The following is a 20,298-nucleotide window of genomic DNA, read 5'->3' on the forward strand; positions in this document are numbered from 1 at the left end:
CGTTGCGGGAGAAACACCGCGAGTTTGGCAGCACCTGCGACAGTTCGGAAATGCAGGCAAAACGGGCCTGTGCTTGCTTCCGCCACCGCCAGAACGGGAGGGCCATTGAGTCTGATTTGCTCGCACCGCCTTCTCTGTTGTTCCGTGGCAGTGCAATTTAAAAGCGACCCGCCCGAGCAGGGACTTGAACCCTGGACCCTCAGATTAAAAGTCTGATGCTCTACCGACTGAGCTACCCGGGCTCCTGGCCGGCTCCGGCCTGAGCCGGGTAAGACGTTCACGCTTCACACTGTCGCGCAGCCATTCTGACACAATCCACACAATTCAGTGGGAAAGACTGGCAGCCCCGGCTGTGCAGGGCCGATTCCAAGCCGCCATCTCTCTTCATCACCCCCACTCCATTGTCGCACCGTCCTCTCTCTACTGTAACAACCCTCCTCAACACACACCTCTGGCACCGTCCAAGCCATCAGCAAGCTTACAACACAGCACCGCCAAAGTAAGAACGGTGCTCATGAGGCAGCCTCGTCATCATCCCTCCAACACCACGCACAGTCCCTACCCCCAGCATCCACTCTCTGCTCGACACAATCCACCCCACCACAAGCCGCAGACACCGACACTCCCACACGCACTGCCACATCACCATCAGCTCCAAAACAAGGAAGATGCGCATGAAGGTTCCGTTTGATGTGTCGGAGTTGATGTAGAAAAAAGGCAGACCATCGATGAGAGCTGTCTCCATAAATCGAAACTTCAGCATGTGCAAATATAATCAGGATTTCACTGCTGCCTCCCAGCGCCACGGACCCATGTCGGATTCGAACTTCGGTCGACTCCCTGCGTGGAGTTTGCCCATTCTCCCCGTGTCTGCGTGGATTTCGTCCGACGGATCCGCTTTCCTCCCACAGACCAAAAGTGTGCAGGTCCGGTGTTCTGGCCATGCTAAATTGCCCATTGTTTTCAGGGATGTGTAGTTTCGGTGCATTTGTTCGGGGTAAATGCATAGTCATGCGGTAAGGGTTTGGCTGCCTGGGGGATGCTCTTGGGAGAGTCGGTCGCCTGTTTCCACAGTCGAGGGATTCTATGCTAATTTCTGATTTCGCAAATTTGGAGGATCTGAAAGAGATCAATTCAAACAGAAGTCACGCGTTGCGGGAGAAACACCGCGAGTTTGGCAGCACCTGCGACAGTTCGGAAATGCAGGCAAAACGGGCCTGTGCTTGCTTCCGCCACCGCCAGAACGGGAGGGCCATTGAGTCTGATTTGCTCGCACCGCCTTCTCTGTTGTTCCGTGGCAGTGCAATTTAAAAGCGACCCGCCCGAGCAGGGACTTGAACCCTGGACCCTCAGATTAAAAGTCTGATGCTCTACCGACTGAGCTACCCGGGCTCCTGGCCGGCTCCGGCCTGAGCCGGGTAAGACGTTCACGCTTCACACTGTCGCGCAGCCATTCTGACACAATCCACACAATTCAGTGGGAAAGACTGGCAGCCCCGGCTGTGCAGGGCCGATTCCAAGCCGCCATCTCTCTTCATCACCCCCACTCCATTGTCGCACCGTCCTCTCTCTACTGTAACAACCCTCCTCAACACACACCTCTGGCACCGTCCAAGCCATCAGCAAGCTTACAACACAGCACCGCCAAAGTAAGAACGGTGCTCATGAGGCAGCCTCGTCATCATCCCTCCAACACCACGCACAGTCCCTACCCCCAGCATCCACTCTCTGCTCGACACAATCCACCCCACCACAAGCCGCAGACACCGACACTCCCACACGCACTGCCACATCACCATCAGCTCCAAAACAAGGAAGATGCGCATGAAGGTTCCGTTTGATGTGTCGGAGTTGATGTAGAAAAAAGGCAGACCATCGATGAGAGCTGTCTCCATAAATCGAAACTTCAGCATGTGCAAATATAATCAGGATTTCACTGCTGCCTCCCAGCGCCACGGACCCATGTCGGATTCGAACTTCGGTCGACTCCCTGCGTGGAGTTTGCCCATTCTCCCCGTGTCTGCGTGGATTTCGTCCGACGGATCCGCTTTCCTCCCACAGACCAAAAGTGTGCAGGTCCGGTGTTCTGGCCATGCTAAATTGCCCATTGTTTTCAGGGATGTGTAGTTTCGGTGCATTTGTTCGGGGTAAATGCATAGTCATGCGGTAAGGGTTTGGCTGCCTGGGGGATGCTCTTGGGAGAGTCGGTCGCCTGTTTCCACAGTCGAGGGATTCTATGCTAATTTCTGATTTCGCAAATTTGGAGGATCTGAAAGAGATCAATTCAAACAGAAGTCACGCGTTGCGGGAGAAACACCGCGAGTTTGGCAGCACCTGCGACAGTTCGGAAATGCAGGCAAAACGGGCCTGTGCTTGCTTCCGCCACCGCCAGAACGGGAGGGCCATTGAGTCTGATTTGCTCGCACCGCCTTCTCTGTTGTTCCGTGGCAGTGCAATTTAAAAGCGACCCGCCCGAGCAGGGACTTGAACCCTGGACCCTCAGATTAAAAGTCTGATGCTCTACCGACTGAGCTACCCGGGCTCCTGGCCGGCTCCGGCCTGAGCCGGGTAAGACGTTCACGCTTCACACTGTCGCGCAGCCATTCTGACACAATCCACACAATTCAGTGGGAAAGACTGGCAGCCCCGGCTGTGCAGGGCCGATTCCAAGCCGCCATCTCTCTTCATCACCCCCACTCCATTGTCGCACCGTCCTCTCTCTACTGTAACAACCCTCCTCAACACACACCTCTGGCACCGTCCAAGCCATCAGCAAGCTTACAACACAGCACCGCCAAAGTAAGAACGGTGCTCATGAGGCAGCCTCGTCATCATCCCTCCAACACCACGCACAGTCCCTACCCCCAGCATCCACTCTCTGCTCGACACAATCCACCCCACCACAAGCCGCAGACACCGACACTCCCACACGCACTGCCACATCACCATCAGCTCCAAAACAAGGAAGATGCGCATGAAGGTTCCGTTTGATGTGTCGGAGTTGATGTAGAAAAAAGGCAGACCATCGATGAGAGCTGTCTCCATAAATCGAAACTTCAGCATGTGCAAATATAATCAGGATTTCACTGCTGCCTCCCAGCGCCACGGACCCATGTCGGATTCGAACTTCGGTCGACTCCCTGCGTGGAGTTTGCCCATTCTCCCCGTGTCTGCGTGGATTTCGTCCGACGGATCCGCTTTCCTCCCACAGACCAAAAGTGTGCAGGTCCGGTGTTCTGGCCATGCTAAATTGCCCATTGTTTTCAGGGATGTGTAGTTTCGGTGCATTTGTTCGGGGTAAATGCATAGTCATGCGGTAAGGGTTTGGCTGCCTGGGGGATGCTCTTGGGAGAGTCGGTCGCCTGTTTCCACAGTCGAGGGATTCTATGCTAATTTCTGATTTCGCAAATTTGGAGGATCTGAAAGAGATCAATTCAAACAGAAGTCACGCGTTGCGGGAGAAACACCGCGAGTTTGGCAGCACCTGCGACAGTTCGGAAATGCAGGCAAAACGGGCCTGTGCTTGCTTCCGCCACCGCCAGAACGGGAGGGCCATTGAGTCTGATTTGCTCGCACCGCCTTCTCTGTTGTTCCGTGGCAGTGCAATTTAAAAGCGACCCGCCCGAGCAGGGACTTGAACCCTGGACCCTCAGATTAAAAGTCTGATGCTCTACCGACTGAGCTACCCGGGCTCCTGGCCGACTCCGGCCTGAGCCGGGTAAGACGTTCACGCTTCACACTGTCGCGCAGCCATTCTGACACAATCCACACAATTCAGTGGGAAAGACTGGCAGCCCCGGCTGTGCAGGGCCGATTCCAAGCCGCCATCTCTCTTCATCACCCCCACTCCATTGTCGCACCGTCCTCTCTCTACTGTAACAACCCTCCTCAACACACACCTCTGGCACCGTCCAAGCCATCAGCAAGCTTACAACACAGCACCGCCAAAGTAAGAACGGTGCTCATGAGGCAGCCTCGTCATCATCCCTCCAACACCACGCACAGTCCCTACCCCCAGCATCCACTCTCTGCTCGACACAATCCACCCCACCACAAGCCGCAGACACCGACACTCCCACACGCACTGCCACATCACCATCAGCTCCAAAACAAGGAAGATGCGCATGAAGGTTCCGTTTGATGTGTCGGAGTTGATGTAGAAAAAAGGCAGACCATCGATGAGAGCTGTCTCCATAAATCGAAACTTCAGCATGTGCAAATATAATCAGGATTTCACTGCTGCCTCCCAGCGCCACGGACCCATGTCGGATTCGAACTTCGGTCGACTCCCTGCGTGGAGTTTGCCCATTCTCCCCGTGTCTGCGTGGATTTCGTCCGACGGATCCGCTTTCCTCCCACAGACCAAAAGTGTGCAGGTCCGGTGTTCTGGCCATGCTAAATTGCCCATTGTTTTCAGGGATGTGTAGTTTCGGTGCATTTGTTCGGGGTAAATGCATAGTCATGCGGTAAGGGTTTGGCTGCCTGGGGGATGCTCTTGGGAGAGTCGGTCGCCTGTTTCCACAGTCGAGGGATTCTATGCTAATTTCTGATTTCGCAAATTTGGAGGATCTGAAAGAGATCAATTCAAACAGAAGTCACGCGTTGCGGGAGAAACACCGCGAGTTTGGCAGCACCTGCGACAGTTCGGAAATGCAGGCAAAACGGGCCTGTGCTTGCTTCCGCCACCGCCAGAACGGGAGGGCCATTGAGTCTGATTTGCTCGCACCGCCTTCTCTGTTGTTCCGTGGCAGTGCAATTTAAAAGCGACCCGCCCGAGCAGGGACTTGAACCCTGGACCCTCAGATTAAAAGTCTGATGCTCTACCGACTGAGCTACCCGGGCTCCTGGCCGGCCCGGCCTGAGCCGGGTAAGACGTTCACGCTTCACACTGTCGCGCAGCCATTCTGACACAATCCACACAATTCAGTGGGAAAGACTGGCAGCCCCGGCTGTGCAGGGCCGATTCCAAGCCGCCATCTCTCTTCATCACCCCCACTCCATTGTCGCACCGTCCTCTCTCTACTGTAACAACCCTCCTCAACACACACCTCTGGCACCGTCCAAGCCATCAGCAAGCTTACAACACAGCACCGCCAAAGTAAGAACGGTGCTCATGAGGCAGCCTCGTCATCATCCCTCCAACACCACGCACAGTCCCTACCCCCAGCATCCACTCTCTGCTCGACACAATCCACCCCACCACAAGCCGCAGACACCGACACTCCCACACGCACTGCCACATCACCATCAGCTCCAAAACAAGGAAGATGCGCATGAAGGTTCCGTTTGATGTGTCGGAGTTGATGTAGAAAAAAGGCAGACCATCGATGAGAGCTGTCTCCATAAATCGAAACTTCAGCATGTGCAAATATAATCAGGATTTCACTGCTGCCTCCCAGCGCCACGGACCCATGTCGGATTCGAACTTCGGTCGACTCCCTGCGTGGAGTTTGCCCATTCTCCCCGTGTCTGCGTGGATTTCGTCCGACGGATCCGCTTTCCTCCCACAGACCAAAAGTGTGCAGGTCCGGTGTTCTGGCCATGCTAAATTGCCCATTGTTTTCAGGGATGTGTAGTTTCGGTGCATTTGTTCGGGGTAAATGCATAGTCATGCGGTAAGGGTTTGGCTGCCTGGGGGATGCTCTTGGGAGAGTCGGTCGCCTGTTTCCACAGTCGAGGGATTCTATGCTAATTTCTGATTTCGCAAATTTGGAGGATCTGAAAGAGATCAATTCAAACAGAAGTCACGCGTTGCGGGAGAAACACCGCGAGTTTGGCAGCACCTGCGACAGTTCGGAAATGCAGGCAAAACGGGCCTGTGCTTGCTTCCGCCACCGCCAGAACGGGAGGGCCATTGAGTCTGATTTGCTCGCACCGCCTTCTCTGTTGTTCCGTGGCAGTGCAATTTAAAAGCGACCCGCCCGAGCAGGGACTTGAACCCTGGACCCTCAGATTAAAAGTCTGATGCTCTACCGACTGAGCTACCCGGGCTCCTGGCCGGCTCCGGCCTGAGCCGGGTAAGACGTTCACGCTTCACACTGTCGCGCAGCCATTCTGACACAATCCACACAATTCAGTGGGAAAGACTGGCAGCCCCGGCTGTGCAGGGCCGATTCCAAGCCGCCATCTCTCTTCATCACCCCCACTCCATTGTCGCACCGTCCTCTCTCTACTGTAACAACCCTCCTCAACACACACCTCTGGCACCGTCCAAGCCATCAGCAAGCTTACAACACAGCACCGCCAAAGTAAGAACGGTGCTCATGAGGCAGCCTCGTCATCATCCCTCCAACACCACGCACAGTCCCTACCCCCAGCATCCACTCTCTGCTCGACACAATCCACCCCACCACAAGCCGCAGACACCGACACTCCCACACGCACTGCCACATCACCATCAGCTCCAAAACAAGGAAGATGCGCATGAAGGTTCCGTTTGATGTGTCGGAGTTGATGTAGAAAAAAGGCAGACCATCGATGAGAGCTGTCTCCATAAATCGAAACTTCAGCATGTGCAAATATAATCAGGATTTCACTGCTGCCTCCCAGCGCCACGGACCCATGTCGGATTCGAACTTCGGTCGACTCCCTGCGTGGAGTTTGCCCATTCTCCCCGTGTCTGCGTGGATTTCGTCCGACGGATCCGCTTTCCTCCCACAGACCAAAAGTGTGCAGGTCCGGTGTTCTGGCCATGCTAAATTGCCCATTGTTTTCAGGGATGTGTAGTTTCGGTGCATTTGTTCGGGGTAAATGCATAGTCATGCGGTAAGGGTTTGGCTGCCTGGGGGATGCTCTTGGGAGAGTCGGTCGCCTGTTTCCACAGTCGAGGGATTCTATGCTAATTTCTGATTTCGCAAATTTGGAGGATCTGAAAGAGATCAATTCAAACAGAAGTCACGCGTTGCGGGAGAAACACCGCGAGTTTGGCAGCACCTGCGACAGTTCGGAAATGCAGGCAAAACGGGCCTGTGCTTGCTTCCGCCACCGCCAGAACGGGAGGGCCATTGAGTCTGATTTGCTCGCACCGCCTTCTCTGTTGTTCCGTGGCAGTGCAATTTAAAAGCGACCCGCCCGAGCAGGGACTTGAACCCTGGACCCTCAGATTAAAAGTCTGATGCTCTACCGACTGAGCTACCCGGGCTCCTGGCCGGCTCCGGCCTGAGCCGGGTAAGACGTTCACGCTTCACACTGTCGCGCAGCCATTCTGACACAATCCACACAATTCAGTGGGAAAGACTGGCAGCCCCGGCTGTGCAGGGCCGATTCCAAGCCGCCATCTCTCTTCATCACCCCCACTCCATTGTCGCACCGTCCTCTCTCTACTGTAACAACCCTCCTCAACACACACCTCTGGCACCGTCCAAGCCATCAGCAAGCTTACAACACAGCACCGCCAAAGTAAGAACGGTGCTCATGAGGCAGCCTCGTCATCATCCCTCCAACACCACGCACAGTCCCTACCCCCAGCATCCACTCTCTGCTCGACACAATCCACCCCACCACAAGCCGCAGACACCGACACTCCCACACGCACTGCCACATCACCATCAGCTCCAAAACAAGGAAGATGCGCATGAAGGTTCCGTTTGATGTGTCGGAGTTGATGTAGAAAAAAGGCAGACCATCGATGAGAGCTGTCTCCATAAATCGAAACTTCAGCATGTGCAAATATAATCAGGATTTCACTGCTGCCTCCCAGCGCCACGGACCCATGTCGGATTCGAACTTCGGTCGACTCCCTGCGTGGAGTTTGCCCATTCTCCCCGTGTCTGCGTGGATTTCGTCCGACGGATCCGCTTTCCTCCCACAGACCAAAAGTGTGCAGGTCCGGTGTTCTGGCCATGCTAAATTGCCCATTGTTTTCAGGGATGTGTAGTTTCGGTGCATTTGTTCGGGGTAAATGCATAGTCATGCGGTAAGGGTTTGGCTGCCTGGGGGATGCTCTTGGGAGAGTCGGTCGCCTGTTTCCACAGTCGAGGGATTCTATGCTAATTTCTGATTTCGCAAATTTGGAGGATCTGAAAGAGATCAATTCAAACAGAAGTCACGCGTTGCGGGAGAAACACCGCGAGTTTGGCAGCACCTGCGACAGTTCGGAAATGCAGGCAAAACGGGCCTGTGCTTGCTTCCGCCACCGCCAGAACGGGAGGGCCATTGAGTCTGATTTGCTCGCACCGCCTTCTCTGTTGTTCCGTGGCAGTGCAATTTAAAAGCGACCCGCCCGAGCAGGGACTTGAACCCTGGACCCTCAGATTAAAAGTCTGATGCTCTACCGACTGAGCTACCCGGGCTCCTGGCCGGCTCCGGCCTGAGCCGGGTAAGACGTTCACGCTTCACACTGTCGCGCAGCCATTCTGACACAATCCACACAATTCAGTGGGAAAGACTGGCAGCCCCGGCTGTGCAGGGCCGATTCCAAGCCGCCATCTCTCTTCATCACCCCCACTCCATTGTCGCACCGTCCTCTCTCTACTGTAACAACCCTCCTCAACACACACCTCTGGCACCGTCCAAGCCATCAGCAAGCTTACAACACAGCACCGCCAAAGTAAGAACGGTGCTCATGAGGCAGCCTCGTCATCATCCCTCCAACACCACGCACAGTCCCTACCCCCAGCATCCACTCTCTGCTCGACACAATCCACCCCACCACAAGCCGCAGACACCGACACTCCCACACGCACTGCCACATCACCATCAGCTCCAAAACAAGGAAGATGCGCATGAAGGTTCCGTTTGATGTGTCGGAGTTGATGTAGAAAAAAGGCAGACCATCGATGAGAGCTGTCTCCATAAATCGAAACTTCAGCATGTGCAAATATAATCAGGATTTCACTGCTGCCTCCCAGCGCCACGGACCCATGTCGGATTCGAACTTCGGTCGACTCCCTGCGTGGAGTTTGCCCATTCTCCCCGTGTCTGCGTGGATTTCGTCCGACGGATCCGCTTTCCTCCCACAGACCAAAAGTGTGCAGGTCCGGTGTTCTGGCCATGCTAAATTGCCCATTGTTTTCAGGGATGTGTAGTTTCGGTGCATTTGTTCGGGGTAAATGCATAGTCATGCGGTAAGGGTTTGGCTGCCTGGGGGATGCTCTTGGGAGAGTCGGTCGCCTGTTTCCACAGTCGAGGGATTCTATGCTAATTTCTGATTTCGCAAATTTGGAGGATCTGAAAGAGATCAATTCAAACAGAAGTCACGCGTTGCGGGAGAAACACCGCGAGTTTGGCAGCACCTGCGACAGTTCGGAAATGCAGGCAAAACGGGCCTGTGCTTGCTTCCGCCACCGCCAGAACGGGAGGGCCATTGAGTCTGATTTGCTCGCACCGCCTTCTCTGTTGTTCCGTGGCAGTGAAATTTAAAAGCGACCCGCCCGAGCAGGGACTTGAACCCTGGACCCTCAGATTAAAAGTCTGATGCTCTACCGACTGAGCTACCCGGGCTCCTGGCCGGCTCCGGCCTGAGCCGGGTAAGACGTTCACGCTTCACACTGTCGCGCAGCCATTCTGACACAATCCACACAATTCAGTGGGAAAGACTGGCAGCCCCGGCTGTGCAGGGCCGATTCCAAGCCGCCATCTCTCTTCATCACCCCCACTCCATTGTCGCACCGTCCTCTCTCTACTGTAACAACCCTCCTCAACACACACCTCTGGCACCGTCCAAGCCATCAGCAAGCTTACAACACAGCACCGCCAAAGTAAGAACGGTGCTCATGAGGCAGCCTCGTCATCATCCCTCCAACACCACGCACAGTCCCTACCCCCAGCATCCACTCTCTGCTCGACACAATCCACCCCACCACAAGCCGCAGACACCGACACTCCCACACGCACTGCCACATCACCATCAGCTCCAAAACAAGGAAGATGCGCATGAAGGTTCCGTTTGATGTGTCGGAGTTGATGTAGAAAAAAGGCAGACCATCGATGAGAGCTGTCTCCATAAATCGAAACTTCAGCATGTGCAAATATAATCAGGATTTCACTGCTGCCTCCCAGCGCCACGGACCCATGTCGGATTCGAACTTCGGTCGACTCCCTGCGTGGAGTTTGCCCATTCTCCCCGTGTCTGCGTGGATTTCGTCCGACGGATCCGCTTTCCTCCCACAGACCAAAAGTGTGCAGGTCCGGTGTTCTGGCCATGCTAAATTGCCCATTGTTTTCAGGGATGTGTAGTTTCGGTGCATTTGTTCGGGGTAAATGCATAGTCATGCGGTAAGGGTTTGGCTGCCTGGGGGATGCTCTTGGGAGAGTCGGTCGCCTGTTTCCACAGTCGAGGGATTCTATGCTAATTTCTGATTTCGCAAATTTGGAGGATCTGAAAGAGATCAATTCAAACAGAAGTCACGCGTTGCGGGAGAAACACCGCGAGTTTGGCAGCACCTGCGACAGTTCGGAAATGCAGGCAAAACGGGCCTGTGCTTGCTTCCGCCACCGCCAGAACGGGAGGGCCATTGAGTCTGATTTGCTCGCACCGCCTTCTCTGTTGTTCCGTGGCAGTGCAATTTAAAAGCGACCCGCCCGAGCAGGGACTTGAACCCTGGACCCTCAGATTAAAAGTCTGATGCTCTACCGACTGAGCTACCCGGGCTCCTGGCCGGCTCCGGCCTGAGCCGGGTAAGACGTTCACGCTTCACACTGTCGCGCAGCCATTCTGACACAATCCACACAATTCAGTGGGAAAGACTGGCAGCCCCGGCTGTGCAGGGCCGATTCCAAGCCGCCATCTCTCTTCATCACCCCCACTCCATTGTCGCACCGTCCTCTCTCTACTGTAACAACCCTCCTCAACACACACCTCTGGCACCGTCCAAGCCATCAGCAAGCTTACAACACAGCACCGCCAAAGTAAGAACGGTGCTCATGAGGCAGCCTCGTCATCATCCCTCCAACACCACGCACAGTCCCTACCCCCAGCATCCACTCTCTGCTCGACACAATCCACCCCACCACAAGCCGCAGACACCGACACTCCCACACGCACTGCCACATCACCATCAGCTCCAAAACAAGGAAGATGCGCATGAAGGTTCCGTTTGATGTGTCGGAGTTGATGTAGAAAAAAGGCAGACCATCGATGAGAGCTGTCTCCATAAATCGAAACTTCAGCATGTGCAAATATAATCAGGATTTCACTGCTGCCTCCCAGCGCCACGGACCCATGTCGGATTCGAACTTCGGTCGACTCCCTGCGTGGAGTTTGCCCATTCTCCCCGTGTCTGCGTGGATTTCGTCCGACGGATCCGCTTTCCTCCCACAGACCAAAAGTGTGCAGGTCCGGTGTTCTGGCCATGCTAAATTGCCCATTGTTTTCAGGGATGTGTAGTTTCGGTGCATTTGTTCGGGGTAAATGCATAGTCATGCGGTAAGGGTTTGGCTGCCTGGGGGATGCTCTTGGGAGAGTCGGTCGCCTGTTTCCACAGTCGAGGGATTCTATGCTAATTTCTGATTTCGCAAATTTGGAGGATCTGAAAGAGATCAATTCAAACAGAAGTCACGCGTTGCGGGAGAAACACCGCGAGTTTGGCAGCACCTGCGACAGTTCGGAAATGCAGGCAAAACGGGCCTGTGCTTGCTTCCGCCACCGCCAGAACGGGAGGGCCATTGAGTCTGATTTGCTCGCACCGCCTTCTCTGTTGTTCCGTGGCAGTGCAATTTAAAAGCGACCCGCCCGAGCAGGGACTTGAACCCTGGACCCTCAGATTAAAAGTCTGATGCTCTACCGACTGAGCTAACCGGGCTCCTGGCCGGCTCCGGCCTGAGCCGGGTAAGACGTTCACGCTTCACACTGTCGCGCAGCCATTCTGACACAATCCACACAATTCAGTGGGAAAGACTGGCAGCCCCGGCTGTGCAGGGCCGATTCCAAGCCGCCATCTCTCTTCATCACCCCCACTCCATTGTCGCACCGTCCTCTCTCTACTGTAACAACCCTCCTCAACACACACCTCTGGCACCGTCCAAGCCATCAGCAAGCTTACAACACAGCACCGCCAAAGTAAGAACGGTGCTCATGAGGCAGCCTCGTCATCATCCCTCCAACACCACGCACAGTCCCTACCCCCAGCATCCACTCTCTGCTCGACACAATCCACCCCACCACAAGCCGCAGACACCGACACTCCCACACGCACTGCCACATCACCATCAGCTCCAAAACAAGGAAGATGCGCATGAAGGTTCCGTTTGATGTGTCGGAGTTGATGTAGAAAAAAGGCAGACCATCGATGAGAGCTGTCTCCATAAATCGAAACTTCAGCATGTGCAAATATAATCAGGATTTCACTGCTGCCTCCCAGCGCCACGGACCCATGTCGGATTCGAACTTCGGTCGACTCCCTGCGTGGAGTTTGCCCATTCTCCCCGTGTCTGCGTGGATTTCGTCCGACGGATCCGCTTTCCTCCCACAGACCAAAAGTGTGCAGGTCCGGTGTTCTGGCCATGCTAAATTGCCCATTGTTTTCAGGGATGTGTAGTTTCGGTGCATTTGTTCGGGGTAAATGCATAGTCATGCGGTAAGGGTTTGGCTGCCTGGGGGATGCTCTTGGGAGAGTCGGTCGCCTGTTTCCACAGTCGAGGGATTCTATGCTAATTTCTGATTTCGCAAATTTGGAGGATCTGAAAGAGATCAATTCAAACAGAAGTCACGCGTTGCGGGAGAAACACCGCGAGTTTGGCAGCACCTGCGACAGTTCGGAAATGCAGGCAAAACGGGCCTGTGCTTGCTTCCGCCACCGCCAGAACGGGAGGGCCATTGAGTCTGATTTGCTCGCACCGCCTTCTCTGTTGTTCCGTGGCAGTGCAATTTAAAAGCGACCCGCCCGAGCAGGGACTTGAACCCTGGACCCTCAGATTAAAAGTCTGATGCTCTACCGACTGAGCTACCCGGGCTCCTGGCCGGCTCCGGCCTGAGCCGGGTAAGACGTTCACGCTTCACACTGTCGCGCAGCCATTCTGACACAATCCACACAATTCAGTGGGAAAGACTGGCAGCCCCGGCTGTGCAGGGCCGATTCCAAGCCGCCATCTCTCTTCATCACCCCCACTCCATTGTCGCACCGTCCTCTCTCTACTGTAACAACCCTCCTCAACACACACCTCTGGCACCGTCCAAGCCATCAGCAAGCTTACAACACAGCACCGCCAAAGTAAGAACGGTGCTCATGAGGCAGCCTCGTCATCATCCCTCCAACACCACGCACAGTCCCTACCCCCAGCATCCACTCTCTGCTCGACACAATCCACCCCACCACAAGCCGCAGACACCGACACTCCCACACGCACTGCCACATCACCATCAGCTCCAAAACAAGGAAGATGCGCATGAAGGTTCCGTTTGATGTGTCGGAGTTGATGTAGAAAAAAGGCAGACCATCGATGAGAGCTGTCTCCATAAATCGAAACTTCAGCATGTGCAAATATAATCAGGATTTCACTGCTGCCTCCCAGCGCCACGGACCCATGTCGGATTCGAACTTCGGTCGACTCCCTGCGTGGAGTTTGCCCATTCTCCCCGTGTCTGCGTGGATTTCGTCCGACGGATCCGCTTTCCTCCCACAGACCAAAAGTGTGCAGGTCCGGTGTTCTGGCCATGCTAAATTGCCCATTGTTTTCAGGGATGTGTAGTTTCGGTGCATTTGTTCGGGGTAAATGCATAGTCATGCGGTAAGGGTTTGGCTGCCTGGGGGATGCTCTTGGGAGAGTCGGTCGCCTGTTTCCACAGTCGAGGGATTCTATGCTAATTTCTGATTTCGCAAATTTGGAGGATCTGAAAGAGATCAATTCAAACAGAAGTCACGCGTTGCGGGAGAAACACCGCGAGTTTGGCAGCACCTGCGACAGTTCGGAAATGCAGGCAAAACGGGCCTGTGCTTGCTTCCGCCACCGCCAGAACGGGAGGGCCATTGAGTCTGATTTGCTCGCACCGCCTTCTCTGTTGTTCCGTGGCAGTGCAATTTAAAAGCGACCCGCCCGAGCAGGGACTTGAACCCTGGACCCTCAGATTAAAAGTCTGATGCTCTACCGACTGAGCTACCCGGGCTCCTGGCCGGCTCCGGCCTGAGCCGGGTAAGACGTTCACGCTTCACACTGTCGCGCAGCCATTCTGACACAATCCACACAATTCAGTGGGAAAGACTGGCAGCCCCGGCTGTGCAGGGCCGATTCCAAGCCGCCATCTCTCTTCATCACCCCCACTCCATTGTCGCACCGTCCTCTCTCTACTGTAACAACCCTCCTCAACACACACCTCTGGCACCGTCCAAGCCATCAGCAAGCTTACAACACAGCACCGCCAAAGTAAGAACGGTGCTCATGAGGCAGCCTCGTCATCATCCCTCCAACACCACGCACAGTCCCTACCCCCAGCATCCACTCTCTGCTCGACACAATCCACCCCACCACAAGCCGCAGACACCGACACTCCCACACGCACTGCCACATCACCATCAGCTCCAAAACAAGGAAGATGCGCATGAAGGTTCCGTTTGATGTGTCGGAGTTGATGTAGAAAAAAGGCAGACCATCGATGAGAGCTGTCTCCATAAATCGAAACTTCAGCATGTGCAAATATAATCAGGATTTCACTGCTGCCTCCCAGCGCCACGGACCCATGTCGGATTCGAACTTCGGTCGACTCCCTGCGTGGAGTTTGCCCATTCTCCCCGTGTCTGCGTGGATTTCGTCCGACGGATCCGCTTTCCTCCCACAGACCAAAAGTGTGCAGGTCCGGTGTTCTGGCCATGCTAAATTGCCCATTGTTTTCAGGGATGTGTAGTTTCGGTGCATTTGTTCGGGGTAAATGCATAGTCATGCGGTAAGGGTTTGGCTGCCTGGGGGATGCTCTTGGGAGAGTCGGTCGCCTGTTTCCACAGTCGAGGGATTCTATGCTAATTTCTGATTTCGCAAATTTGGAGGATCTGAAAGAGATCAATTCAAACAGAAGTCACGCGTTGCGGGAGAAACACCGCGAGTTTGGCAGCACCTGCGACAGTTCGGAAATGCAGGCAAAACGGGCCTGTGCTTGCTTCCGCCACCGCCAGAACGGGAGGGCCATTGAGTCTGATTTGCTCGCACCGCCTTCTCTGTTGTTCCGTGGCAGTGCAATTTAAAAGCGACCCGCCCGAGCAGGGACTTGAACCCTGGACCCTCAGATTAAAAGTCTGATGCTCTACCGACTGAGCTACCCGGGCGCCTGGCCGGCTCCGGCCTGAGCCGGGTAAGACGTTCACGCTTCACACTGTCGCGCAGCCATTCTGACACAATCCACACAATTCAGTGGGAAAGACTGGCAGCCCCGGCTGTGCAGGGCCGATTCCAAGCCGCCATCTCTCTTCATCACCCCCACTCCATTGTCGCACCGTCCTCTCTCTACTGTAACAACCCTCCTCAACACACACCTCTGGCACCGTCCAAGCCATCAGCAAGCTTACAACACAGCACCGCCAAAGTAAGAACGGTGCTCATGAGGCAGCCTCGTCATCATCCCTCCAACACCACGCACAGTCCCTACCCCCAGCATCCACTCTCTGCTCGACACAATCCACCCCACCACAAGCCGCAGACACCGACACTCCCACACGCACTGCCACATCACCATCAGCTCCAAAACAAGGAAGATGCGCATGAAGGTTCCGTTTGATGTGTCGGAGTTGATGTAGAAAAAAGGCAGACCATCGATGAGAGCTGTCTCCATAAATCGAAACTTCAGCATGTGCAAATATAATCAGGATTTCACTGCTGCCTCCCAGCGCCACGGACCCATGTCGGATTCGAACTTCGGTCGACTCCCTGCGTGGAGTTTGCCCATTCTCCCCGTGTCTGCGTGGATTTCGTCCGACGGATCCGCTTTCCTCCCACAGACCAAAAGTGTGCAGGTCCGGTGTTCTGGCCATGCTAAATTGCCCATTGTTTTCAGGGATGTGTAGTTTCGGTGCATTTGTTCGGGGTAAATGCATAGTCATGCGGTAAGGGTTTGGCTGCCTGGGGGATGCTCTTGGGAGAGTCGGTCGCCTGTTTCCACAGTCGAGGGATTCTATGCTAATTTCTGATTTCGCAAATTTGGAGGATCTGAAAGAGATCAATTCAAACAGAAGTCACGCGTTGCGGGAGAAACACCGCGAGTTTGGCAGCACCTGCGACAGTTCGGAAATGCAGGCAAAACGGGCCTGTGCTTGCTTCCGCCACCGCCAGAACGGGAGGGCCATTGAGTCTGATTTGCTCGCACCGCCTTCTCTGTTGTTCCGTGGCAGTGCAATTTAAAAGCGACCCGCCCGAGCAGGGACTTGAACCCTGGACCCTCAGATTAAAAGTCTGATGCTCTACCGACTGAGCGACCCGGGCTCCTGGCCGGCTCCGGCCTGAGCCGGGTAAGACGTTCACGCTTCACACTGTCGCGCAGCCATTCTGACACAATCCACACAATTCAGTGGGAAAGACTGGCAGCCCCGGCTGTGCAGGGCCGATTCCAAGCCGCCATCTCTCTTCATCACCCCCACTCCATTGTCGCACCGTCCTCTCTCTACTGTAACAACCCTCCTCAACACACACCTCTGGCACCGTCCAAGCCATCAGCAAGCTTACAACACAGCACCGCCAAAGTAAGAACGGTGCTCATGAGGCAGCCTCGTCATCATCCCTCCAACACCACGCACAGTCCCTACCCCCAGCATCCACTCTCTGCTCGACACAATCCACCCCACCACAAGCCGCAGACACCGACACTCCCACACGCACTGCCACATCACCATCAGCTCCAAAACAAGGAAGATGCGCATGAAGGTTCCGTTTGATGTGTCGGAGTTGATGTAGAAAAAAGGCAGACCATCGATGAGAGCTGTCTCCATAAATCGAAACTTCAGCATGTGCAAATATAATCAGGATTTCACTGCTGCCTCCCAGCGCCACGGACCCATGTCGGATTCGAACTTCGGTCGACTCCCTGCGTGGAGTTTGCCCATTCTCCCCGTGTCTGCGTGGATTTCGTCCGACGGATCCGCTTTCCTCCCACAGACCAAAAGTGTGCAGGTCCGGTGTTCTGGCCATGCTAAATTGCCCATTGTTTTCAGGGATGTGTAGTTTCGGTGCATTTGTTCGGGGTAAATGCATAGTCATGCGGTAAGGGTTTGGCTGCCTGGGGGATGCTCTTGGGAGAGTCGGTCGCCTGTTTCCACAGTCGAGGGATTCTATGCTAATTTCTGATTTCGCAAATTTGGAGGATCTGAAAGAGATCAATTCAAACAGAAGTCACGCGTTGCGGGAGAAACACCGCGAGTTTGGCAGCACCTGCGACAGTTCGGAAATGCAGGCAAAACGGGCCTGTGCTTGCTTCCGCCACCGCCAGAACGGGAGGGCCATTGAGTCTGATTTGCTCGCACCGCCTTCTCTGTTGTTCCGTGGCAGTGCAATTTAAAAGCGACCCGCCCGAGCAGGGACTTGAACCCTGGACCCTCAGATTAAAAGTCTGATGCTCTACCGACTGAGCTACCCGGGCGCCTGGCCGGCTCCGGCCTGAGCCGGGTAAGACGTTCACGCTTCACACTGTCGCGCAGCCATTCTGACACAATCCACACAATTCAGTGGGAAAGACTGGCAGCCCCGGCTGTGCAGGGCCGATTCCAAGCCGCCATCTCTCTTCATCACCCCCACTCCATTGTCGCACCGTCCTCTCTCTACTGTAACAACCCTCCTCAACACACACCTCTGGCACCGTCCAAGCCATCAGCAAGCTTACAACACAGCACCGCCAAAGTAAGAACGGTGCTCATGAGGCAGCCTCGTCATCATCCCTCCAACACCACGCACAGTCCCTACCCCCAGCATCCACTCTCTGCTCGACACAATCCACCCCACCACAAGCCGCAGACACCGACACTCCCACACGCACTGCCACATCACCATCAGCTCCAAAACAAGGAAGATGCGCATGAAGGTTCCGTTTGATGTGTCGGAGTTGATGTAGAAAAAAGGCAGACCATCGATGAGAGCTGTCTCCATAAATCGAAACTTCAGCATGTGCAAATATAATCAGGATTTCACTGCTGCCTCCCAGCGCCACGGACCCATGTCGGATTCGAACTTCGGTCGACTCCCTGCGTGGAGTTTGCCCATTCTCCCCGTGTCTGCGTGGATTTCGTCCGACGGATCCGCTTTCCTCCCACAGACCAAAAGTGTGCAGGTCCGGTGTTCTGGCCATGCTAAATTGCCCATTGTTTTCAGGGATGTGTAGTTTCGGTGCATTTGTTCGGGGTAAATGCATAGTCATGCGGTAAGGGTTTGGCTGCCTGGGGGATGCTCTTGGGAGAGTCGGTCGCCTGTTTCCACAGTCGAGGGATTCTATGCTAATTTCTGATTTCGCAAATTTGGAGGATCTGAAAGAGATCAATTCAAACAGAAGTCACGCGTTGCGGGAGAAACACCGCGAGTTTGGCAGCACCTGCGACAGTTCGGAAATGCAGGCAAAACGGGCCTGTGCTTGCTTCCGCCACCGCCAGAACGGGAGGGCCATTGAGTCTGATTTGCTCGCACCGCCTTCTCTGTTGTTCCGTGGCAGTGCAATTTAAAAGCGACCCGCCCGAGCAGGGACTTGAACCCTGGACCCTCAGATTAAAAGTCTGATGCTCTACCGACTGAGCTACCCGGGCTCCTGGCCGGCTCCGGCCTGAGCCGGGTAAGACGTTCACGCTTCACACTGTCGCGCAGCCATTCTGACACAATCCACACAATTCAGTGGGAAAGACTGGCAGCCCCGGCTGTGCAGGGCCGATTCCAAGCCGCCATCTCTCTTCATCACCCCCACTCCATTGTCGCACCGTCCTCTCTCTACTGTAACAACCCTCCTCAACACACACCTCTGGCACCGTCCAAGCCATCAGCAAGCTTACAACACAGCACCGCCAAAGTAAGAACGGTGCTCATGAGGCAGCCTCGTCATCATCCCTCCAACACCACGCACAGTCCCTACCCCCAGCATCCACTCTCTGCTCGACACAATCCACCCCACCACAAGCCGCAGACACCGACACTCCCACACGCACTGCCACATCACCATCAGCTCCAAAACAAGGAAGATGCGCATGAAGGTTCCGTTTGATGTGTCGGAGTTGATGTAGAAAAAAGGCAGACCATCGATGAGAGCTGTCTCCATAAATCGAAACTTCAGCATGTGCAAATATAATCAGGATTTCACTGCTGCCTCCAGCGCCACGGACCCATGTCGGATTCGAACTTCGGTCGACTCCCTGCGTGGAGTTTGCCCATTCTCCCCGTGTCTGCGTGGATTTCGTCCGACGGATCCGCTTTCCTCCCACAGACCAAAAGTGTGCAGGTCCGGTGTTCTGGCCATGCTAAATTGCCCATTGTTTTCAGGGATGTGTAGTTTCGGTGCATTTGTTCGGGGTAAATGCATAGTCATGCGGTAAGGGTTTGGCTGCCTGGGGGATGCTCTTGGGAGAGTCGGTCGCCTGTTTCCACAGTCGAGGGATTCTATGCTAATTTCTGATTTCGCAAATTTGGAGGATCTGAAAGAGATCAATTCAAACAGAAGTCACGCGTTGCGGGAGAAACACCGCGAGTTTGGCAGCACCTGCGACAGTTCGGAAATGCAGGCAAAACGGGCCTGTGCTTGCTTCCGCCACCGCCAGAACGGGAGGGCCATTGAGTCTGATTTGCTCGCACCGCCTTCTCTGTTGTTCCGTGGCAGTGCAATTTAAAAGCGACCCGCCCGAGCAGGGACTTGAACCCTGGACCCTCAGATTAAAAGTCTGATGCTCTACCGACTGAGCTACCCGGGCTCCTGGCCGGCTCCGGCCTGAGCCGGGTAAGACGTTCACGCTTCACACTGTCGCGCAGCCATTCTGACACAATCCACACAATTCAGTGGGAAAGACTGGCAGCCCCGGCTGTGCAGGGCCGATTCCAAGCCGCCATCTCTCTTCATCACCCCCACTCCATTGTCGCACCGTCCTCTCTCTACTGTAACAACCCTCCTCAACACACACCTCTGGCACCGTCCAAGCCATCAGCAAGCTTACAACACAGCACCGCCAAAGTAAGAACGGTGCTCATGAGGCAGCCTCGTCATCATCCCTCCAACACCACGCACAGTCCCTACCCCCAGCATCCACTCTCTGCTCGACACAATCCACCCCACCACAAGCCGCAGACACCGACACTCCCACACGCACTGCCACATCACCATCAGCTCCAAAACAAGGAAGATGCGCATGAAGGTTCCGTTTGATGTGTCGGAGTTGATGTAGAAAAAAGGCAGACCATCGATGAGAGCTGTCTCCATAAATC

General features: G+C 54.9%; 18 non-coding genes across 18 annotated transcripts; all 18 read right to left on the minus strand.

Moving 5' to 3' along the window:
* Positions 1-169: 169 nt before the first annotated feature.
* On the minus strand, positions 170-242 carry trnak-uuu (transfer RNA lysine (anticodon UUU)). Its single transcript has one exon. It is a non-coding gene; the product is annotated as a tRNA-Lys (tRNA).
* A 1,077-nt stretch (positions 243-1,319) lies between these two features.
* Positions 1,320-1,392, minus strand: trnak-uuu (transfer RNA lysine (anticodon UUU)). Its single transcript has one exon. It is a non-coding gene; the product is annotated as a tRNA-Lys (tRNA).
* A 1,077-nt stretch (positions 1,393-2,469) lies between these two features.
* trnak-uuu (transfer RNA lysine (anticodon UUU)) lies at positions 2,470-2,542 on the minus strand. The gene has a single exon. It is a non-coding gene; the product is annotated as a tRNA-Lys (tRNA).
* Positions 2,543-3,619: 1,077 nt separating this feature from the next.
* On the minus strand, positions 3,620-3,692 carry trnak-uuu (transfer RNA lysine (anticodon UUU)). Its single transcript has one exon. It is a non-coding gene; the product is annotated as a tRNA-Lys (tRNA).
* A 1,077-nt stretch (positions 3,693-4,769) lies between these two features.
* On the minus strand, positions 4,770-4,842 carry trnak-uuu (transfer RNA lysine (anticodon UUU)). Its single transcript has one exon. It is a non-coding gene; the product is annotated as a tRNA-Lys (tRNA).
* A 1,076-nt stretch (positions 4,843-5,918) lies between these two features.
* trnak-uuu (transfer RNA lysine (anticodon UUU)) lies at positions 5,919-5,991 on the minus strand. The gene has a single exon. It is a non-coding gene; the product is annotated as a tRNA-Lys (tRNA).
* Positions 5,992-7,068: 1,077 nt separating this feature from the next.
* On the minus strand, positions 7,069-7,141 carry trnak-uuu (transfer RNA lysine (anticodon UUU)). Its single transcript has one exon. It is a non-coding gene; the product is annotated as a tRNA-Lys (tRNA).
* A 1,077-nt stretch (positions 7,142-8,218) lies between these two features.
* Positions 8,219-8,291, minus strand: trnak-uuu (transfer RNA lysine (anticodon UUU)). The gene has a single exon. It is a non-coding gene; the product is annotated as a tRNA-Lys (tRNA).
* Positions 8,292-9,368: 1,077 nt separating this feature from the next.
* On the minus strand, positions 9,369-9,441 carry trnak-uuu (transfer RNA lysine (anticodon UUU)). Its single transcript has one exon. It is a non-coding gene; the product is annotated as a tRNA-Lys (tRNA).
* Positions 9,442-10,518: 1,077 nt separating this feature from the next.
* trnak-uuu (transfer RNA lysine (anticodon UUU)) lies at positions 10,519-10,591 on the minus strand. The gene has a single exon. It is a non-coding gene; the product is annotated as a tRNA-Lys (tRNA).
* A 1,077-nt stretch (positions 10,592-11,668) lies between these two features.
* On the minus strand, positions 11,669-11,741 carry trnak-uuu (transfer RNA lysine (anticodon UUU)). The gene has a single exon. It is a non-coding gene; the product is annotated as a tRNA-Lys (tRNA).
* A 1,077-nt stretch (positions 11,742-12,818) lies between these two features.
* Positions 12,819-12,891, minus strand: trnak-uuu (transfer RNA lysine (anticodon UUU)). Its single transcript has one exon. It is a non-coding gene; the product is annotated as a tRNA-Lys (tRNA).
* A 1,077-nt stretch (positions 12,892-13,968) lies between these two features.
* trnak-uuu (transfer RNA lysine (anticodon UUU)) lies at positions 13,969-14,041 on the minus strand. The gene has a single exon. It is a non-coding gene; the product is annotated as a tRNA-Lys (tRNA).
* Positions 14,042-15,118: 1,077 nt separating this feature from the next.
* trnak-uuu (transfer RNA lysine (anticodon UUU)) lies at positions 15,119-15,191 on the minus strand. Its single transcript has one exon. It is a non-coding gene; the product is annotated as a tRNA-Lys (tRNA).
* Positions 15,192-16,268: 1,077 nt separating this feature from the next.
* Positions 16,269-16,341, minus strand: trnak-uuu (transfer RNA lysine (anticodon UUU)). Its single transcript has one exon. It is a non-coding gene; the product is annotated as a tRNA-Lys (tRNA).
* A 1,077-nt stretch (positions 16,342-17,418) lies between these two features.
* Positions 17,419-17,491, minus strand: trnak-uuu (transfer RNA lysine (anticodon UUU)). Its single transcript has one exon. It is a non-coding gene; the product is annotated as a tRNA-Lys (tRNA).
* A 1,077-nt stretch (positions 17,492-18,568) lies between these two features.
* Positions 18,569-18,641, minus strand: trnak-uuu (transfer RNA lysine (anticodon UUU)). The gene has a single exon. It is a non-coding gene; the product is annotated as a tRNA-Lys (tRNA).
* A 1,076-nt stretch (positions 18,642-19,717) lies between these two features.
* trnak-uuu (transfer RNA lysine (anticodon UUU)) lies at positions 19,718-19,790 on the minus strand. Its single transcript has one exon. It is a non-coding gene; the product is annotated as a tRNA-Lys (tRNA).
* Between the last annotated feature and the right edge of the window lie 508 nt (positions 19,791-20,298).

The sequence above is a fragment of the Hemiscyllium ocellatum genome, unplaced genomic scaffold (assembly GCF_020745735.1).
Source record: "Hemiscyllium ocellatum isolate sHemOce1 unplaced genomic scaffold, sHemOce1.pat.X.cur. scaffold_2154_pat_ctg1, whole genome shotgun sequence".
Lineage (NCBI taxonomy): Eukaryota > Metazoa > Chordata > Chondrichthyes > Orectolobiformes > Hemiscylliidae > Hemiscyllium > Hemiscyllium ocellatum.